Here is a 9,745-nt window from a genome sequence, read left to right on the forward strand (position 1 = left end):
AAAGTTTGGGAAACCCTGTGATAAACAAATACTTAAAGCACTGGCCTTATTCAAAGATACTGCTGTATTGTATTTTAGCATGTATGCATGAATCTGGAGCCTGCACCTTCTTTCTTTTGTGCCACATGACAAAAATTGATGGGCACAGGGCTTTTTCATAATGCAAAACTCTGGAGTTATATCTGAATCAATCCAATATTTTGAAATTCAATTCAGCACAAATTATAAAACAGCTGTGGCATTTACACACATCTATTCCAATTCATACTGAATAAAAAAATCTTGTCAAGGGAAAACCTTTACCTTTTCCTTTTAATCTGAAGAGCCTTCACTAGTGCCACTAAAAGAATGGCAAAACAGGATACAATAAACTAAAATCAATCAACATGGGGTCTTGTTTGTTGTTGTGTACCCTCATGTTGTTTCATCTTATGGTGACCGTAAGGTGAACATATCACAGGGTTTTCTTGGCAAGTTTCTTCAGAATAGTTTTGCCATTGCCATCCTCTGAGGCTGAGAGTGTGTGACTTACCGAAGGTCACCCAGTGGGTTTACATGGCTGAACTAGGTTTCGAACCCTGGTCTTCAGAGTCATAGTCCAATGCTCTAACCACTACACCGTACTGCGGGACTTGTTTACTGCATGCAATCATTTTAGGAGCAAATTCATTTACAATGACATTTTGGAGAACACATAATAAGCACTATTATATGGCTTTTATCAACAGTTTGTGTGTGAGGCACTTTCTGCAAACCCACTAACAGGCCCCACTGGAAATACATCCCACATAATTCCTAATGGCCTTCCAACTTGCAAGTACACAGGGAAAACTTATTTCTTCTCAGAAGAAAAGCTAGAAGCCAAGCCTTTGTCTTTCTTAGACCAAATTACACACAGTCAGCATTCCCCATATTATATTTCAGACACAGGGAATGACTTTAGCGTTACTTCTGCAGAAAAATCATGTGGAGTCACCATTCTGAAACAGCAGCTGCCTTTAGAGCCTAGAAAATAGTAGTGAGTTTAAGTTGCTATCATACAACAGAACTGGTTGTACAAAATCAGTATAGCCTAGGCCCAGAATAGACAGGCCTTTCGTGATGCCCTCATCACGTGCTAGGGTTGCCTTGGGGAGGCGCGCCCACACGACCCTTAACCCTAGCACGTCACAAGGGCGCAACAATGGCGGCTCCCTGTATACATGCCACCATTGTTATGTAAGTGCTGTGCGGCGTCCGCACGGTGCCACACAGTACTTATGCAATGAGTGTGCCAGTGGTGCACTTGTTATGCCACCATGGCATAAAAAGAACCTGCTTTTAGCAGGTTCTTTTTCCACTGGTGGGAAGCCGCATGGTTTGGTGGCTATGGCTTCCCTCCGGCAGAAAAACAGGCTCCGGAAGGCCACCTTTTTGGGTGCTCTGTACCGTACCCTAATTTGGCAAAGCTACTGAAAAGGTAACTAAGGCCCACTACACGTGGGCGGCAGAATGCCATTTCTCTTTGCTACACAGCTGTGCAGCAGTATCCACATGCGGCTGCACAGATGCACACTCAAAAAGGAGCCGCTCTAGGCAGCTCCATTTTTGTGGCGTCATAAGGGCCACAATGCAGCCCTATGACGCCCCTTCTGTGGACAGGCATTTGTATGTTGCTGCACAGCTATGGCGCCCATGTGGGTGGGAGTGCGCATGTGCAGCACTAGTAGGGCTGGGTGTGTCTGGACGCCCAACCCCATCTAGCCCTAATTTTGGCCCCAGGGCGCCACAAAACGCCTGTCCATACTGGCCCTAAAACATTTACTTGAAACCCTGCCAAAATGGTTTTGTTTACATCAGAAACAAAAAGACAGGATAGTGGGAGGATGCTTGCTGGCAGAATGTTCAAGAAAGACAAGCTTTTTCCTCACACAAGAAATTGACTACGTACTAAGTAGCAATAGCTACTTAGCCCCTTTCACACTAGACAATTATGTTGTATGACTCTCCATTAATTGTCATGGGATCTTGGGGTTAGCCATCTGGTGAGACATTAGTGCTCTCTGACAGGTAATTCTAAGTTAAACTCCCCAAACTACCAATTTCAGGTTTTCATAGGATGGAACCACAGCAATAAAAGCACCGTCAACAAGAACTGTTGCAGTTTGAGCATTGGACTATGACTCTGGAGACCAGAGTTTGAATCCATGGTCAACCCCATGGGTGACCATAGACAAACCACCCTCTCTCAACCCCAGAGGAAGGCAGAGGCAACCCCCCTCTGATCTAATCTTGCCAAGAAAGCCATGATAGGTTCACCTTGGTTTGCTGTATTAGGGTTCTTGTATATTTATTTTTTCTACTCTGAATGTTATTTGACTGTTGCTCTTGCAAGCCTTACCTGGTATAAATAAGGGTGAGCAATATTGGAGTTGGAACACTGTACGGAAGGGTCACTAAGTCAGAACAACATGTAGGCACACAACATATTATATGTACATAGTGTGAATGGGGGTTAACAGAGACTTCTTCAATACCTGATCAGCCAAGGTATCCACATGATATCCGCGTATTCAGAACCAGTATTTTTTCTGAACACTAGTGCTTGAAACCAACAGAAAAATGTTTCAGCTGTCAAAGCCTGCAAGCCTTACCTGGTATAGCTAAAGGTGAGCAATACTGGGGTCGAAATGCAGCATCTGAAATATCACGTTGCCCATCCCTGATCTGTAAGCAGCTAAGCATATATATTCTTCAGGTTATCAACTTCTCTTTCACACTGCACAATTCCAACAGTTTGATATCATAGGGTTTTTTGTGGGTTTTTCGGGCTGTGGCCAAGTTCTAGAAGTCTTTATTACAGAAGATGCCAGCCAGAGATGCTGCCGAAACATTAGAAATAAAACTTTTGTAGAACATAGCCACATAGCCCAAAAAAACCACAAAAGCTCTGACTTCACAGCTTGATATCACTATAATAACATTAGCTGAATCCCAGAATCCTGGGATTTGTAGTTTGGTGAGTCACAAGAACTGTCTGGCAGAGAATTCCAAATCCTTCATGAAAGTACAAATCCCAGGATTCCATAGGATAGAACCATGGGAGTTAAAGTGGTAACAAAGTGCTACAATTGTGTGAAAGAAATTTGTATTGTAATCTTAAAATTGTTCCCCAAGATTTCCACCAGAAATTCTCATCTGTTAGATGAACAGCACTGCTAGCGTGCAGAAGACACCACCTTCTGGGCAAATGAGATTATAGCAATATGCACTGTAATAAGTTTACAGCCCTATGGAACACTGGAAAATCTTCTAATGTAAAAGGAAACTGCTTTAAATGAAAATGCTTTAATAGGAACAAACACATCTTGCTAGCATTTTCTTCTAGGTTACCTACTAGTGAAGCAACATGACAAATATCAACACTGCATCTTTTTATTGTTCTGTAACTTAGTGTAATGTAGTGGCTTGAGCACTGCATGACTCTGGAGTTGCTGTGTGCTTTCTTAGCGACCCTAAGACCAACCTGTCATGGGATCTTCTTGGCAGGATATGTTCAGAGGAGGTTTGCCACTGCTTTCCTGAGGCCAAGTGTGTGACTTGCCCAAGGTAACCCAGTGGGCTTCATGGCCAAGCTGAGAATCGAACACTAGTCTTCTGAGTTGTAGTCCAACACTCAAACCATTGTCACACTGGCTTACAGACCAGGGTCCAAATTCCCTCAGGCATGGAAACTCACTGGGAGACTTTGGGCAAGTCACTCTCTCTCAGCCCAAGGGAGGAAAAGGCAAAACAAGAGTAGAATGGAACCGCTTGTGCAATGTTACACTACAGCAACTTGGCTTGCTTGAACATAATCAGGATATGACTCTTGCAGTGTCCATTTATGTCACCAGTTTTATTTTTATACACATATACACAACCTCACAACTGAATCTAGCATCTTACTTTGGGGACTAGTTTATAAGAAATCTTTGGATTGTCAGGAGGCACAAAGTTTGTTTTTGCAGGCCAACAAAGTGACTTTATCGAGCACCTTTCCTTAATCCAGCACCATTCATCCTGTTCTGGGAGGTGCATCCTCCTGAACCTGTGCTAATTTTATTCTTATAAACATTTCTGACCTGCTGTGTTGGGATTACCTCTCAACAGCTCTACAGGACTGAGGCTTTCCATTTTCCAAAACATATCCTTACCTGGGCTCCATACCTTCAGGATTTCCCTTTTATCTCCTCTGCAATTCTGCGTCACCTTGGCTGATCCTGTACACACAGTGTACCACACTGTAAGTAGCAACACCTGCCCCTAAACCCGACCAATTTTATTGTGGGATGAGGAAGTGAGATACTGTCACACTTTCTCATCCCATAATAGAAGAAATTGCTAAGTAGAACTGACAAGAGTAGCTTCATTGCCACAACAGACACTCTTTCAAAAGATGTTCTTGAAGAGTAGTGGTGTGTCATGTGGCCCTTTAAATCACGGCTGGAGTGCTAGTCTGTAAGCCCTTGGCTTCCAATCCATGACAAGTTTCTAAGAGGAGATACAAAGTCACAGCTAATGAAACAAACATGTTGTTGATTCTTGGAACACTGGGGGTGGGGGGTTTGCTGGTCCACTATACCAGAACTTGAGAAACACTGCTTTATACATTTTAAGACAGCAACTCCCATCATTCTTCACCAACGGCTTTGCAGGCTAAGGCTGATGGGACTTGTAGATTCAAAACAGAAAACATGACATTTACATATGTACATCACACTCAGTTTTATTTAAACAAAATGCTTTGAGTGAAAATGAAGAGAAAGAGGAAAAACTGCTGATCCAAGTTCCTAGCAAGTCAGTCCCTTTTGCTGTTCAAAGATGAGTTGGTTACTTGGCATTTTTAGCATTATTGGCTCGCATTTTTTTCAGCCCCTTCTTGTTGTGTTTTTTTGCAAAGCGCATGTTCCTCAAGAACTTGGGATCAACCTAAAAGGAGGAATAAATTAAATATCATTAGTCTAGCAATTCACCTATTTGGCTGCAGGTATTTTACTATTTATAAGAGTGAGTAAACAACAGGATGGGCTCTGTACATTTACAAGATGAAGCCTGGCTCCTTAACAAGGTCTTTGACGACAATAAGTGATGCAACTCTTGATTCTATGAGCAACAGAAACACACAAGACAACTTTTGACTAGTCCCTCTCTCACATCCTGATCTGCCTCACAAGTCTGTTGTGAGAATAAAGTGGGAAGGAAGGCAGCCATTTACCCCACCTTGAGCTCACTAGAGAAAAATTAATAAAAAGTTTGCAAAAACTCTTTCACTTTGAAACCCCTTCCACTGCATTAAGAAACTGATCTCATCAGTTACACTGATCCACATAAAGAATTTTAAAATCAGTGTTGGGAATATAGGATGCTAGATAAAAGAAGTATGTGAAGAACACATTATAACAAAGTGCTGGACAAGTTCACATTTAACCAAGTTAATGTAAACATACAAAGTGCAGATTATGTTCTGCAGGATCCATATGTGATTCTACAGTCTCTGTGATGGCTAATGTTAGGCTCTGTGGTCTTGCATTCCTGACTATGGCTACATCATGATTTTAAACACCTGCCCATGAATACAGCCAGCATGCAAGGCCTCCCTAAACCAACTGTCAAGGAGAAAAAAAAATACATACCCCTTTTAGAGATTCGTATCTATTTGACCTGGGCTTCTTAATGCCATTTCTGTGCCACTTGCGAGCTGTTTGGAGTTAACACCATTAAGAGATTTAGAATAAAGATTGTGGACAATTACACATGGACAATATTACCCAATCAACCAACCACCTCAAAAGCACCATTCTATTTTCACAACACTCTTGCAGGCTTTTAAATCATTGTGAGCTTGTCTCATGTTAAATCATGAATTTATAAAGGACCTTCTAGATAGCCTGAGAGAAAACATGTCATCTTCTTTGTAAGGGCACAATGTACCTGACAAGTTCCATAGTTCTGCCCATGACTCAGCACAGGGACCCTCCTTGCTTTGGTGAGGATGACAAGGCAGTTTCCCCACCTTCCCATTCTTGATACTTAGAGCTGCAAGGCTCTCAGTTGCTCCCTATCCAGCACTAGCCAGTGGTGAGCATGACCCTGTGCTTCCTTCCTTCCTAGCACTTCGGCTGCTATCCTCCACTAGCTCCACAATCAAAAAGAGGAAAGGGAATCTTCACAGGGGTCCTTTCCAACTGCAGAAAATAGACAATTTCCTGCCCTTCTCCTGTGTTTGTGGAAGCCAACATCTTTGAATTTGCTTTGTGCTTTAGATGTGCATTTCTCTCTAATGCTCACTACAACAAAGATCTTATTCCTCCAAAGCAGTTGCAACACACATTTTAACTAGTAACCAAGGGAAATGGTAATGAACTCGTGACATGAACAGCAACAGAAATGCTATTGTTGTTAATAACTGAAAAACTCATGCTTTTCCTTCGTATCTCACCCACCATGCAGATACAGTAGACAACATGGAGATTGCTAATATTTATTCAGTCACCCTCACCTGTGAATCCTACCAGCACTCTGATGGGTGCAAACACATCTTGTTTCTTTGGTACATGTGCTGGCTGCTATAGCCAACACAATATAATACTTTCTAAGCACGTCTGCTGATTTCTCATTGTTCAGGGGTACATCCTAAAATTTCTCTCTAGCCACAAGTGAGCCTTTTACTCTTGACCAGTTTTACAGGAAACAAAATTTATTTAATTAATTTATTTATATACCCCTTTTCTTCTAGCATGGTATTCAAAGTAGCTATACACATAAACCCAAATTTGACAATGCTTGCATGGATGCATTCCTATTGTGTCTTTCCATACAACGTTATGCAAAATGGATTTCATGTCATTTGGCCCAATGCTATTTGGAAGGCATGTCTGTATGTTGCTGTTAAAGAGACCCTATGGCACTCCAGAGATGGCTTCTGTTGTTGTCTGCCTTCAAGTTGATTGTAACATAGGTTGACACTAAGATAAACCTATCATGAGGTTTTCTTGGTAAGATTTGTTCAGAGGGGCTTGCTTTTGCCTTCCTCTGTGGCTGAGAGTATAGTTTGCTCAAGATCACCCAGTATTTTTTTCATGGCCAAGCAGAAATTTGAACCCTGGTCTCCCAGTCCTAGTGAAGATTTATGTGGGGTCCTAAAAAGGCCTGAAATGCAATCATCATGGTTGTTATGATCAGCATAAAAATGTCAGTAACAATACACTTCAATGTTTACCCCACCTTGAATCTCATTTTGGGAGAAAGGCAGGATATAAACCCAACCAATTAATCAATATGCTTCCTACAAGGTCAGGAGGACCTTTCCTCCCCGTGTGCCTTTAGTGTGTGTACACTAACATTCTTTTGATCACACCAATTCTCCAAATTACAGACACACAAAAGCGTAGCATAGGGATGCCCAATCATCTGGAATTGTTGGTAAACATTTCCATGGACTTAAAGCAATTTTGCACTTTCAAATTTAGAATGTGTTGGGAACAATTAAATGGATTTTGACAACAATTTACCAAAAAATAAAAAATCATACTGACCAATATTCATACAAACTTACACTGATTATGTGTGGTGTGGTTCTTGGACTTGGCCATGGCTTAAACCTGTTGAAAGAAATAGCAATTTAGAATTATGCATTAAAGCAGTCAACAATGGAACAATGGATGCAAGCTACAGGAAAAGAGATTCCACCTGAACATTAGGAGGAACTTCCTGACAGTAAGGGCTGTTCGACAGTGGAATGCACTCCCTCGGAGAGTGATAGAGTCTCCTTCCTTGGAGGTCTTTAAACAGAGGCTGGATGGCCATCTGTCAGGGATGCTTTGATCTGGATTTCCTGCATGGCAGGGGGTTGGACTGGATGGCCCTTGTGGTCTCTTCCAACTCTACGATTCTATGATTCTATGATTTGCCTTGGGGAAGTTACAAGGAAAAGGTAAGTTCCGATAAACCCAGTGGGGGTCGTTCCCAACTAAAAACGCACAGAACTGCACTGTCAGGAGTCTAGAGCTTTTGAGGACAATGGTTCCTTTAAGACTACGAGTCACACATAAACAGGAAAGCTACTGTTGACAAAAAACATATAATAGTTCTTATTACCTGTTCTTCAAAATGTCATTGCATATCAATTTGCTACTGAAATGATTGCATACAGTGAACAAGGCCCCCAGGTTGGTGTAATGCTTTGAGCATTGGACTGTGACTTTGGAGACTGATTCCCAGCTTCGCCATGAAAGCCACTGGGTGACCCTGGGCAAGTCACATGCTCTCAGCCTCAGGGGAAAGCAATGGCAAACCTCTTCTGAAGTAATCTGCCAAGAAAACCCCATGATAGGTTCACCTTGCATTCAGGTAGTTTCCAATTTATAGAGACCCTAAGAAGAGCCTGTCATGGTTTTTCCCGCCGGCAAGATTTGTTCAGAGGAGGTTTGCCATTGCCTTCCCCCGAGGCTGAGAGCATGTGACTCGCCCAAGGTTTGCCTGAGGGTTGCCATAAGTTAAACAACTTGAAGACATGCAACAACAACAATAATCCAGTTTGAGACTGCCTTAACTGCCTTATCTAAATGCTATGGAATCCTGGGAGTTGTAGTTTGTTGTGGCCCCACAGCTGCCTGACAGAGAAGGCCAAAGGTCCCACAAATCTACAGATCCCACAGTCCCATAGCATGGAGCCGTGGCAGTTAAAGCAGTGTCAAACTGGGTTATTTCTGCAGTGTGGATACAGCCCTAGGCAGCCTCCAAACTGCCACGCTCCATTCATTCCCAGAGCCAGGAAAAGTGCTACTTGGAATACAACTTCCAAGCATTTCCAGCCAACATGGACCACAAGGACCGGGGGATTCTGGGAGTTATATATAACACGCACACACACATATACATACGTACATACATACATATATATATAAACATATAAAACAGTGAATATCTATCTATAGTAAAACAGCACTTTTAAAACAATTAAAATAACCCAATTAGAACAGTAATACATTTTAAACATATATACAATGTAAAATAATCCATCTTGAGACCGCTTTGACTGCCCTGGCTGTGCTAGGGAATCCTGGGAATTGTAGTTTACTGTGGCCCCAGAGCTCTCTGACAGAGAGAGCTAAAAGTCTCCCAAGACTACAGTTCCCAGAATTCCCTAGCACTGAGCCAGGGCAGCTAAGGCAGTCTCAGACTGGACTAGTTCTGCAGTGTATCTGGGACCCTAGTCATCCCTAGTGCCAGTGCCACCCAGCAAGCCAGTCAGCCAGCCATCCTTCTCTCCTTCCCTCCCTTTCCCTGTACTGCCTCCCGATCAGAAATGGCAGCCTTCCTCCTTCGGCCTCAGCACCCGGCGGCGGCAATGAGGCTCTCCTGGGGGAGGATGGAGGCGGATTGCGAGAGGAAGACTCACCTCGACCTCCGCTACGGCTCAGGAACCCAACCGGAAGAGAAGTAGCCCTCGCAAGGCATGCCGGGAAATCAGAAACCTCGGGCGTAGAGGAGGGCGGACCTAAAAAGAAAGAGCACCGGGAGGTACGACACTCTTTAGTGTCCGGCTGGAAACGCGAGCTGCAGTCGAAAAGGTTCCGCCGGGGATGAAGAGCTGATAGTAATCTTTTACAACTGTGTAAAAGAAACATATAGCCAGTGTAGCCGTGTTGGTCATGTTGTTGTTGTTGTTGTTGTTTGTCGTCATTTCTTTTCTTTGTTCCCTGTTTGATTGATTTATTTGGAT

General features: G+C 42.8%; 1 long non-coding RNA gene across 1 annotated transcript; it reads right to left on the reverse strand.

Moving 5' to 3' along the window:
• Positions 1-4,729: 4,729 nt before the first annotated feature.
• LOC149321561 (uncharacterized) lies at positions 4,730-9,500 on the reverse strand. The gene is made up of 4 exons (XR_016281241.1): positions 9,422-9,500; positions 7,577-7,622; positions 5,655-5,719; positions 4,730-4,950 (listed from the first exon to the last, which is right to left on the reverse strand). It is a non-coding gene; the product is annotated as an uncharacterized LOC149321561 (long non-coding RNA).
• Between the last annotated feature and the right edge of the window lie 245 nt (positions 9,501-9,745).

The sequence above is a fragment of the Sceloporus occidentalis genome, unplaced genomic scaffold, assembly GCF_023333645.1.
Source record: "Sceloporus occidentalis isolate IW3139 unplaced genomic scaffold, rSceOcc1.0.p SCAF_1, whole genome shotgun sequence".
In the NCBI taxonomy this organism is placed as follows: domain Eukaryota; kingdom Metazoa; phylum Chordata; class Lepidosauria; order Squamata; family Phrynosomatidae; genus Sceloporus; species Sceloporus occidentalis.